The sequence below is a fragment of the Meriones unguiculatus genome, chromosome 6 (genome assembly GCF_030254825.1).
Source record: "Meriones unguiculatus strain TT.TT164.6M chromosome 6, Bangor_MerUng_6.1, whole genome shotgun sequence".
Classification (NCBI taxonomy): Eukaryota; Metazoa; Chordata; class Mammalia; order Rodentia; family Muridae; genus Meriones; species Meriones unguiculatus.
The window spans coordinates 79289420-79301877 of record NC_083354.1 but is presented as its reverse complement, the minus strand read 5'-3'; the positions used below and the strand labels follow the sequence as shown (position 1 = coordinate 79301877).

Sequence of the window (12458 nt, the reverse complement as noted above, 5' to 3'; positions counted from 1 at the left end):
AGTCAACAAGAACTTTTCCTTGTATGGGCAGCTCGCAGTTCAGAGGGAAAATGCATTAAGAAATAGTGTGTCTGAGTCAGTGTGTAGTTCTGCCCTGACTCATGTTGTTTCTAACTCGTGTCTGTGTCCAAGATGAATATTAAATTAGTTGATGTCTCATTATTTTTTAGATATGAGAACTGAGAAGAAGTAATTTAATTCATAATGGTTAATGTCCTAAGGCCAAAAGATTTGAAATAAAATGACCTGCATGTAAAAATTATTTACACTTAAATTTTTGATAATGTAGCTCAGAAATATTAATGTATATTTTATCCAAAGTTTTCTTATGATGATAAAACTAAAGCAAAGGATTAATTGTGTCCTGTGGCCAGACATTAATATTTAGCCTAGATGTATGATAAATAACCATGCCTATACGCATTCAAATGTTTTGTCTAAGGCTTAGAATGTTAACATGGATATTAGGTTTGGGGGGACACATATGTGTGGAGGACTGAAGTCAATGGCAGTGGTACCTGTTGTTTCCCCATCTACCTTGGTGGGGTGTTTTTGTTGCTTGTTGTTGTTTGTTTTTGAGACAGGGTCTGTCACTGAAGCTGGGGACTGACCAATTAATGTAGCCTGGCTCATCAGCGAACTTGAGGGATCTGCCTGTCTCTGCCTCCCCACCGCTCAAATACATGTTACCATGCACCGCTTGCACTTCTTAGGGTCAAACGCAGGTTGTCCTGGTTGCAGGACAAGCACTGTAGCAAGTGCACGACCTCCCTGTCCTGAGATTGGTTTCTTCTGCTTTGTCTCTTCTTTCACTCCCATACACGCGTACTCACAGAAGTACTTTAATCATGGTTCCTCCGTTATCTTCTCTCTCCTAGTGAACTTCTTTCTAACAGTGCCCTCCTATTTCTTATCTTCCTGTTTGTGTTCCATTGTACCTAGTTAAGGTTGCTTACATGAGCATGCGTAGGAGGTTATTTGCTTGTGCAGGAACAGTTTACCAGTTGCTAAACCACTGAAGAATATGCCTCCCGCTACTTAGTAACCGCTAGCTGGCCATCACCCTTTCAGAGGGGCTGACACCTTGTGGATCTCTCCCCCATCATGGTGACTGTTAATGGCCCAGCTTTCTGCAGTTAATCATCACTGACATCAATATCACAGTTGCAACAACTGTGTCTTATCTAGAAGACATTTCAAAACCCTCTTAATCACCCTCAATCTTGTACATTCTTTTCACTTCATCTTCTGCAGTGTTCCCTGGGCCTTTGAGGTGAACACTTTGACCAGTTCCAAATCTCTGCCTAATTGCTGCCTACTACAAACAGAAGTGTTTCTGATCAGAGCTGAGAATAGCACTCACCTATGAGTTTTGAGTATACATATAAATATTTCCAGGAGAATTGGACAATGTGACCATTTAACAAATGAACAGTAGTAGGTTCCTCCTAGGGCAATGGTTCTCAACCTTACTAATGTTGCAACCCTTTAATACAGTTCCTTATGTTGTGGTGACTCCCAACCATAAAATTACTTTTGATGCTACTTCATAACTGTAATTTTGCCACTGTTACGATATCTGTGTTTTCCAATGGTCTTAGGTGATCCCTATGAAAGAGTTGTAGGGGTCACAACCCACAGAATGAGAACTGCTGCCCTAGGGCCTATGGCCTTTATAGTTATAAGCTTTTTCTTTTTTAATTGAAATTGGATTCTTCTTTCATACAATACATCCCAACCACATTTTTTACCTCATTCACTGCTCCTAGCCAACCACACACACTTCTGTTCTTTCCCAGGTCCACTCTCCCTCTGTTTCCTCCTCAGAAAAGAGCAGGCTTTCAAGAGGCAACCAAACAGGACAAAATACAAAATACAAAAGATAAGACAAAAGCCCTCATATTAAGACTGGACAAGGCAACCCAAAAGGAGGAAATGAGTCTCAAGAGCAGGCAAACGAATCAGAGATACACCCACTCACATCATCAGAGATACACCCACTCCCATCATTAGGGGTCTCACAAAAACAAGATAACAGCCATAACACATATAATGGACTTGGTGCAGACCCATGCAGCATGATTCTTCAGTCTCTATGAGTTCATACAAGACCTTGGTTGATTTGGTGGGCCATGTTTTCATGCTGTCCTTCATCTTCTCTGACTCTTAACAATCTTCCTCATCCTCTTCCTCAGGGTTCCCCATCTCTGAGGGAAAGGACCCAATTTAACTATGAGTTTTTAACTAGATTTACTATACCAAGTATGAATTCCCTCTTGTGAGCAGACCTCAGATTCAACCAGAGAGAAGTTAACTACCCCAAGAGTCATGACACTATTATACCAGTGGGCCCACGTTGCTTAGGAGGTTTTATTCACTGCTGGGTGAAACCATCAATTTTATTTTTCTTCTGGCAGCCTACATAGCCTCTCACAGCACTGTGAAAGCCAGCTAGTAGGGAGGGAACTTCCATTTCAATTCCAGCTTGGGTTTTTTTTGTTACCTTCAGTCAAAGTATGTGGTAACTTCTGCAGTGGCATATTATCATTTGGTTCTGGTGGGTAACCAAGAGCAGTGACAGTAGCCTGCATTATTTTGGGATCCTCTGGAATATCTCTAAGCAACAGCTCATGGGAGGGTATCTCTTGGCACTGAGATTTCTGTTTAATATATGGCTTCTGGGAGAAGCGTTATCTACCCAGTCAAGGTATCTCCTTCAAACTCCCATTTTTTAATAACATTTTTAATAACATTTAGCATACAACCTGGTTGCTTTTTCATAAAACATCTTTTGCACTCCACCAATTGAACTACCTCCCCAGCCTTCATATTAGTCTTAAAAGGAAAAAAAAAAAAATAATCAGCGGCAAAGTAGATCTTGATACGATATTCAGTTTCATTTTACAATTTCTTTTAAAAATCTTACTCCATTAAGTTGCTGCTCTATTTCAACAGTCATGAATTGGTTGTGACATACTTTGATTATAGACATAATTTCCTTCTAAGTACATGGTAGTGTACTTTTTCATGTTAATCCTTAATTTTTTGCACTGACCTTGTTATGATAGTATTTCTGAATAGAGCCACAGCTTAAGTGCCACTTTTTCCATGAAGCCAGGAAAGATGAAGATTTTAGTAAACAGCAATAGTAAAATAGCACTATTTTAAGTCATAGAAATGGCATGAACAAAGGGTATGTGTGCCAAAGCTTAAATTTTGCCAAGATAATGATGACTGGTATGTTTTGACTGGAATTTAGAGAAACTGTATAGTCTACGTGGAAGATAGACTATAGTAGAAAAATGTGTTTTGAAGCTAGCTCATGAGCGGGCTTAAATACTTGAGAAAGAAGTGAGTGTGTGATTCAGTAAGGTTTATGGAAATTAGTGCACAATTCAATAGTGTTTATGTACAGTTCAGGTGAATAGAATTGTAGAATTTGATATCTATATGAAGTTAAGCTCAAAGTAAACAGACAGAAAGACACTGTCATGTTAAAGGAAAGTTGTAGTAAGTCAGGAACTGATACCAAATGACACCAGCATTCTGGTGGCTTTGTCAGAACTCGGAAAGAGAGGAATGGTATTTTATTTCTTTTGAGACAGGGTCTCTTTGAAAACCCCAGGGTAACCTAGAAACACACTTTGTAAAGCAGGCTGACTGCTTGCTGTTCCAGGGGCAGGACTCATTGTCCAGCAAGCACCCTTATTTGCTGAGTCAGTTAACCTTTTTCTTTTCATTTTTTTTTCTGTCTTATTTTAGAACTTCCCATACTGTTTTCCTCTCCACTTCCTGTCTAGCTATAAGCCTGCTATTTGGTTGCCTCTTCTTTGGCTACATATGCTACAACCCTAAGTATTGTATAGGTCAGTTCACATGCCTCTTCTACAGTTATCTTTCACTGTAGAAACCTTTCTCTGAATTTCTAAGTGTGTCAGTGCTTTCTTTGTTACTTTTTATAATGTACTCTTTTCATTATTGGTGGACAGGGTTTATGTCCCTTGCAATCCAAAATCCTTGAAAAGTTTGTGTAGGTATTCGCAGTTTATATTAGAAAAAAAATACTAGAATTTACAGGGTTTTGTTCCTTTCTAGTTCCTTCAGTGGATGGTGGTTATGGCTACTGGCAAGACTTAACTCTCCATAAACCTCAGCCTCTAACCAATACAATACCTGTATTATAGGTTATTAAGAAGACTGTCATCTGGGCGTAGTGGTGCACGCCTTTAATTCCAGCATTCAGGGAGGCAGAGGCAGTCAGATAGCTATGATTTAGAGGCCAGCCTGGTCTACAAGCAAGTCCAGGACAGCCAAGGCTACACAGAGAAACCCTGTCTTGAAAACAAAACAAAACAGAAAAACAACAACAAAAATATTGTCATGAATGAGGTAACTGAATTGAAGAATTTACTGGTTAGGTTCCCATCTTTTCTTTTCTTGTATATCTTGATTTCTATGTTTGTGTCCACAGTGCTACCTGTAAATATTAGAAATTGTTGAATAAATTAATAATCTCTAGTAAGAAGGAAAGATACTGTAGATTTACTAGATTAAAAAAAAATATATATAGAACAGTACACAATTATTTATTGGTTAATAGTGTTGTATTAAAATTCAGATGAATATATAATTAGAAACATATCCACTAAAAATTTTTTGTCTTAGACTTAATAACAGCAGAGCCATTTATAAAGGCACTTTCTAATATTTTTCAAACAGAAACTAGACTTTGAGGAGACTGAGGAGTTGCTTTTTTGGCCCTTAAAGCAGGCCCATCCATGGTTTTGGCAGTGCATGGTGGTGTGCACTTCAAGATTATAAATTCTATTTTTGTTTTAGCATATTTGAACATATTTTCATGCCAGTGAATAGGAGGATCATGTTCTAGAGAATGTCAGATTGGGATTCCCTAAAATAAGCCTGTGATCTAAAGATTAAATTTTAAAGTTATACTCATTCCAAGAATCATGGATCCCATAAGCATTGACAAATATGAGATTTTATTAGTCTGAAAGATTATTACGACACTGAAAATCCTCAATCTCTTGAAAATTTCAACAGAGTGAGATTTTTTAACATTAATTTTAATTTTTTTCACAATTTATTCATTATATGTTCCTACTGAAGCCCCCTTCCTCAACTCCTCCCAGTCTCACCCTCAGTCCCTGTTTCCCCTATCCCCTTCCCCTCATCCACTTAAAGGAGGAGTTCTCCTTCTTTGCCATCTGCGCATAGCTTATCAAGTCTCGTCAGGATTGCCTGGGTCCTCTTCCTCTGTGGCCTAGTAAGGCCACATTGCCAGGGGCAAGTGATCAAAGAGCAAGCAATAGAGTTCATGACAGAGACAGCCCCTGCTGCCCTTACAAAGGTACCCATATGGAGACTGAGCTGCCAATCAGCTACATCTGAGCAGGGTCCCTAGATCCTCTCCATGCATGGTCCCTGTTCGTACATCAGTCTCGGCAGGACCTCCTGGGCTCAGATTTTTTAACTTTGTTGGTCTTCTTGTGGGGCTCCTGTCCCCTCCATCTCCTTCTATCCCCTCCCCAACCCCCCTTCCATAAGACTCCCTGCACTCTACCCAAAGTTTGGCTGTGAGTCTCAGCATCTGTTTCAATCCCCTGTTGGGTGGAGCTTTTCAGAGTACCCTGTATAGTAGGCTCCCATCCTGTTTCCTCTTCTCCACAGCTTCTGTTGTCTATCCTGTTTGCCATTCTGAATGAGATTTAAGCATCCTCCCTAGGATTCTCCTTAGCATTTAGCTTCTTTAGGTCTGTAGATTTTTATCCAGCTAATATCCACTTATTAGTGAGTGTATACCAAGCCTTTGTGTTTCTAGGTTACCTCAGTCAGCATGATCTTTTCTGGTTCCATCCATTTGCCTGCAAATTTCTTGTTTTCCTTGTTTTTAATAGCTGAGTAGTATTACATTGTGTAAATGTGCCACAATTTCTGTATCCATTTGTCCATTGAGGGACATCTAGGTTGTTTCCAGATTCTGATGATTACAAATAAAGCTGCTATGAACATAGGTCAGCAAATGTCCTTGTTGATTGGTGAGACGTCTTTTGGGTATATGCCCAGGGGTGGCATAGCTGGATCTTGTGGTAGTATAGCAAGATATTTTTTTTAATAATTTGTATAGATCTATGCTTTTTTTTATCTTACTTTGCCTTTTTTGAGTTGTTTTTTTTTTTTTTTGTTCAGTTTATGCTATATTACTTTAATAGGATGTCTAAATCTATAACCCTTTAGGTTTAGATTTCTACTTTTTGCACTTCCAAAATTATGAACAAAATTAACTTCCATATATACTAGAGGGAGCTTTCATTTTAAAATAAGTAATTATAAAATATTTTATATGATAAACAGCCCTAAATAGTAGTGTTGTTTTAAATATCTAACTACATAGTAGGTACTTTTATTGATTGAACATTTATTGTGTGCTCAATATCTTACAACCTTTCTTAACTCTATAGTGGGAGAACTGAGCCTCAAAGAAATTAAGTAACTGTTCTAAAGTCACTCGTCAGGTGAAAAGTGAGAGTTGTCTTTTCAATCCATACTGCTTAATCCAACTTAGTTTTCTTAATTAACTTTTTTTTCTGGTAGAGTAGTATCTTAGATAGTATAAAGTTTCTTAGTCTCATTTTTTATATACTTATTAGAATAGCTGATTTATCTGGCCTAGAAATGCAGCATTTGCTCTTTAATGGCAAAATAATCTGTACCTAAAAGATCTTAGTCTTCAAGAAACATCCTCTAAATGATAAAATCACTTACCTAACTGAAAACTAACACAATAAAAGGCAGGACTGCTTAGTGGGTGAAGGACAGCCCTGTTCCTCAAGCAGTGACTGCACAGTTTGGTTTTACTTCATGCTGACTGCACTAGAGACTGCTAAGGCTATGTCCATTAGCTTCAAGAATAAGGAAGTAATTGCATTTTCTGAGGTGTATACAAGAGCCTGAAGTTGGCATTGATGGTGAGTAATAAGAGGAAGTATTATATGTGTAACATATACTTTAACAATGATCCACAGAGAGCAGTCCTGGAGAAGTTTGACATCTTCTCTTGAGACAGATAATGGTTCTACCATCAGGTACATGAAAAAAAAGAGATGACATCTAGTTTGTATGCGAGAATGTGTGATTATCATGAGACCACTGACCTGCTGTCCTTCTGCAGTCCTTGAAATGTGGCTAGACAGAATTAGAAGACACCTTAAGAGTAAAATACATACCAGATTGAGGGGACTTAGTACAAAAGATGTAAAAATGTCTTGAATATTTAAAAAAATTCGTTTACATTTTGGAATAAAAATATATAGAATATAATTAAATTATTTTCATTTTACATTTTTATAATTTTGTTTTGTTTTTGTTTTTCGAGACAGGGTTTCCTTGTAGCCTAGACTGTCTTAAAGCTAGCTCTGTAGACCAGGCTGGCCTCAAACTCTGCCTGCATCTGCCTCCCAAGGGCTGGGATTAAAAGCCATGAGCCACCACCACCCAGCTCATTTTTATAATTTTTTAGTTACCTATGTGTTCTGTCTTATATTTCTTTCATGCAGCATTCTCCATACTCTATATGGAGATGTGAAATAGAAAGATAGGACCAAACTCAAGGCAAAGCACTTGGATATACTAGATTTGAAAATAACCTACATAGGAGTGGTAATTGATACCATGAGACTCAAGTGTCTCTACATAGGGGAGACAGGTGAGGAAAATTTTAAGAAAGAGTAACTAAAACAGGGAGAATTAGGAAATCTTGACTCAAATGCTGAAAAGCCTGATTCAGATAGAATTTCAGGAAGGAAGTAGTTAACATCTTTGAATGACAGCGAGACCATCTGGAAAGAGGAGATCTGAACATAGGCCATTGAGTTTGGTTGGGAGTCCTTCAGAGGGATAGATTGCCAGAGATTGTGAAGCAGACTGTATATATAAACTGCTCTTTCCAGGATGGAGTCCATTTGTAAAGATAATAATCACTCGATTCCAGCAGACTGTAGAGAAATTTGAGTTTGTTTGTTTGCTGAATGAAAGGATTAGCGAGTGAGAGTGCTTGAAATTGTAAAAGAGGAAAGATAATTTCTATAGTAGAATGCTAAACATTGCCTCCCAAACCTCAGTGCACACTGCAGTCATAAGGGCTATTTATTACAGGGGCAAACCCCCAGGCAGTATCTCACATCTAAGGTTACCCTTTATGTGGGGGGTTGTCTCTTAGAACAGTCTCTGAAGGGATTGCGGAAAACTTGAACCATATTCTCAGTTTATTCCTAGCAGTTATGTCACATCCACAGGGTCAGGTGGTTCAAGAAAATTAAGAACTCTGATTAGGACAGTAGTAAAATGACTATCAGTATACTATCTAGAATTATTATGGTGTTAATTGGATTACCATGGGTGGATCGTGAAATACAAGTAAGGAAGTGGCTTTGATGATTTTAAGAGTGATTGCCAGCTCAGTAGAAATAAAAGACTGACTATGAGTCTCAGCATCTGCTTTGATACCCTATTGGGTAGAGTCTTTCAGAGGCCCTCTATGCTCCTGTCCTGTTTCCTCTTTTCTCCCACTTCCAATGTCTATACTGTTTTCCCATCTGAATGAGGATTAAGCATCTTCCCTAGGATCGTCCTTGTTGTTTAGCTTCTTTAGGAATATAGATTTTAGTATGTTTATACTATATTATATGGCTAATATCTACTTCTAAGCTAGTATTTAGCATGTGTGTTTCCCTGATTCTGGGCCTGATTCTGGGATACCTCACTCAGGGATGATCTTTTCTAGTTCCATCCATTTGCCTTGTTTTTAACAGCTGAGCAGTAGTCCATTGTGTACCACAGTTTCTGTGTCCATTCCTTGGCTGAGGGACATCTAAGTTGTTTCCAGATTCTGGCTATTATGAATAAAGCTACTATGAACATAGTTGAGCAAATGTCCTGTTGTATGGTTGGGCATCTTTAGGGTATATGCCCAGGAGTGGTATACCTAGATCTTGAGGTAGCACTATTCCTAATTTTCTAGGAAAATGCCAGATTGATTTCCAAAAAGGTTATACAAGTTTACATTCCCACCAGCAATCTGGTGGAATCTCAGAGTCGTTTTGAGTTGCATTTCCTGGATGACTAAGGACATCGAGCATTTCTTTAAGTGTTTTTCTCCCTTTCAGTATTCCTCTGTTGAGAATTCTCTGTTTAACTCTATATCCCATTTTTTAATTGGATTACTTGGTTTGTTGGTGTTTTACTTCTTGAGTTCTTTATATATTCTGGGTATTATCCATCTGTCAGACGTAGGGGTGGTGAACTTTTCCCAGTCTGTAAGTTGTTGTTTTGTTCTGTTGCCAGTATTCTTTGCTTTACAGAAGCTTTTCAGTTTCATGAGCTCCCATTTATTGATTGTTGATCTTAGGGCAGAGTACAGAGACTCTTATGGAAGAAGAGGGAGATAGAAAGACCGAGAGGGGACAGGAGCTCCAGACGGAGACCAACAGAGCCAAAATATCTAGGCTCAGGGGGACCTGCAGAGACCGATGAGTCAACTAAGGACCATGCATGGAGAGGACCCAGACCCCCTGCTCAGACGGAGCCCATGGGCAGCTCAGTCTCCATGGGGGTCTCCTAGTAAGGGCAGTCACTAGCATGAACTCAAACCCGGTTGCCTGCTCTTTGACCACCTCCCCCTGGCAAGGTGGCCTTACTAGGCCACAGAGAAAGAGAATTCAGACAGTCCTGATGAGACCTAATAGGCTAAGGTCAAATAACAGCAGAGGAGGACTTCCCCTACCAGTGGACTAGGGGAGGGCCATGGGGGTTAGAGGAGCGACAGTGGGACCAGGAGATGGGGAGAAGGGGCTACAGCCAGGATATGAAGTGAATAAATTATAATAAATAAAAGACTGAAAACATTTACGATGTAGTGAACTTGGATCAGAGAGGGTAGTTTCAGAATTTATGGTCTTAAAGGCCAAGTATACAAAAAAAAAAAAAAAAATAGGGCTGTTTGTGTAGAAGGCTAAAAGAACTGAAGCATGCATGTTATGTGGCCTTCAGTTTGCTAACCCCCTTGTACTTGTTAGTAAGTACTATGATGCGATTCAGAACCAGGAAGAAGCTTTACACATGGAGGTGTTCAGCCTTTTGACATGATGACACAACATGATCATCTGCAAAGTTAATACTCTGTGACCTGAGAAATTAAGTCACAAAGAGCAATTAAAAAAAAAAAAAACTCCTAATGTTTTAAGTGGCTTTCCACTTAAAACTTTTTTTTGTGTTGACTGCATTTATAGCTGCCCTTGTCACAAGGGTCTGTTGGCTACAGGTTGGATGTGCCTGCAAGGCTGTCTCGACTTAAGGTTGGCTGGAGTAACTTTAGAAATCAGGGTGTGGTATCTGCTGGAGCTTCCCGTCTTCTCTGAGCATCCTTAACCCAGTCTGGCTCTCCTGTAATAGCATAAATTTGATGATAGAGCATGCCTGGCTAGAATTTGCATTAGTGATTTAAGAAATCAAATATATATAATTATTTATCTATTATATATATAGTTAATTTTATATAGTAATTTTTAATTAATATGCATTATATTAATATACTGCTGTTAATATTATTTATTTAATATAATTATATATTAATATATAATGTTATATATTAAATATATATCTATATGTGTCTCTCTATATATTCCTAGTCAGCTCATAGTTTCAGTGTTAAAAGGCTAAACAGCCTAACAGCTTTGGCAAGACCCACACCTTAGCTGTATTACCTGATGGCAAATGTCAGTGTTGAAAGCATGTATAAAAGACAAGTTATGTTCTGAAACAAGAAGCCAAAGATAAATTGGAATGACTCAATTGGCCTAAGGACTTCCTACATCTTAAATGTTTTTTCCTTCCCTATACTATGACTGAGGACAAACATCCACCCTATAGACCCTGGGAGAGTAATAAACCATAGCTGAACTAGGGTGCATGACATGAATAGTTAATGATTGTTGTCAGGAAGTAATTTGAATCTTCTACCCTAAAACAACAAGTCACTTAGCTAATGCTTCTAACTTAGCATTTGCTTTTACCCATGACACAGCATGTTAATCAGAATACTTTGGCCTGGAAAGCTTCACAGAGAAAATTACATGCCAAATGTGGCATTAGATGCACTTTTTAAAAATAGGGTGGGGGAGTTGAAATATGATGTTCTCATTTTGTAGCCCAGGCTGACGTAAAACTCACCATGTAGCCCAGGCATAGCTTAAACTCTCAGTCCTCCTGCTTCAGCCTCTCAAATGCTGAGAAAACATAGATGAGCAAACTGTGTCTGGAGAGCTAAAAAAATTAAGTTTGAATAATCAAATGAATTTTAAATAATTTTAGCTATGTAACTATCATGTAATAACTGCTTAATAAATGGCAATTACTGGTAAAACTTCTGTACTAAAACAAGTTTGGAGTCAAACTGTTTTGTGTCTCTCCGGATTAGATGAATAGCTCTTAACTTGAAATCGCTTTTGCATGCCAGGTAGAATGTTGCGTACCTACAGACAGGAGGCTTCAGGTTCAAAGCCTCTCTGTGCTATGTACCAGTTCCAGGCCAGTCTGGGCTACCTACGAAGACCCCACCTTCAAGAACATATATAAAAGTTTTATTTGACACAAGAGCCCTATTTGTTGAGGCTAGCATTAAATTCACTAGTAAGTTAGAAAAACAGCAGGTCAGTTTTCACTTCTAGTATGTGCTGGCTAGTCTATGGCAACTTGACATAAAAACTAGAGTTATCCAAAAGGAGAGAACCTCAATGCAGAAAATGCCTCCCTAAGATAGGCTGTAAGGCCTTTTCCGAATTATTGATGGAGGAGGGCTCAGCCCATTGTAGGTGCCATTCATGGAATGGTGGTCCTGGGTTCTATAAGAAAGCAGGCTGAGTAAGCCATGGGAAGCAAGCTGATAAGCAGCATCCCTCCATCTGTATTAGCTCCTGCCCTGAGGTTCCTGCCCTGTTTGAGTTCCTGTCTTGACTTCCTTCATGATGAACAGTAATATGGCAAGTGTAAATAAAATCAACCTGTTGTCCCAATTTGATTTTTAGTCATGGTGTTTCGTTGTGGCGATAGAAACCCTACCTAAAACACTGTGTTAATTACTTTTTATTGCTGTGATTAAACACCATGACCAAAGCAACATATAGAAGGGTTTACTTTGGTCTCAGCAGTGTAAGAGCCCACCACCATCACACTGGAGAAGTGAGCCAGGCAGGCATGGCTGCAGGAACTGCTGAGAGCTCACATCTCAAGCTGGCAAATAGGAGGCCAAGAAAGCAAACTCAAATTAGCATAAGTCTTTGAGCTCTTAAATGTCCCCAGCAACATACTTCCACCAGCAGGTCCACACCTCCTAAACCTAACAGCAACACCAACCTGAGACCAATTTTTCAAATGCCTGAGACTAT

General features: G+C 38.9%; 1 protein-coding gene across 1 annotated transcript in view; it reads left to right on the top strand.

The window, feature by feature from the left end:
* Window positions 1-12458, top strand: part of Cwc27 (CWC27 spliceosome associated cyclophilin) — a 204292-nt gene that overhangs the window by 105982 nt on the left and 85852 nt on the right. The gene's annotated exons all lie outside the window — the stretch shown is intronic.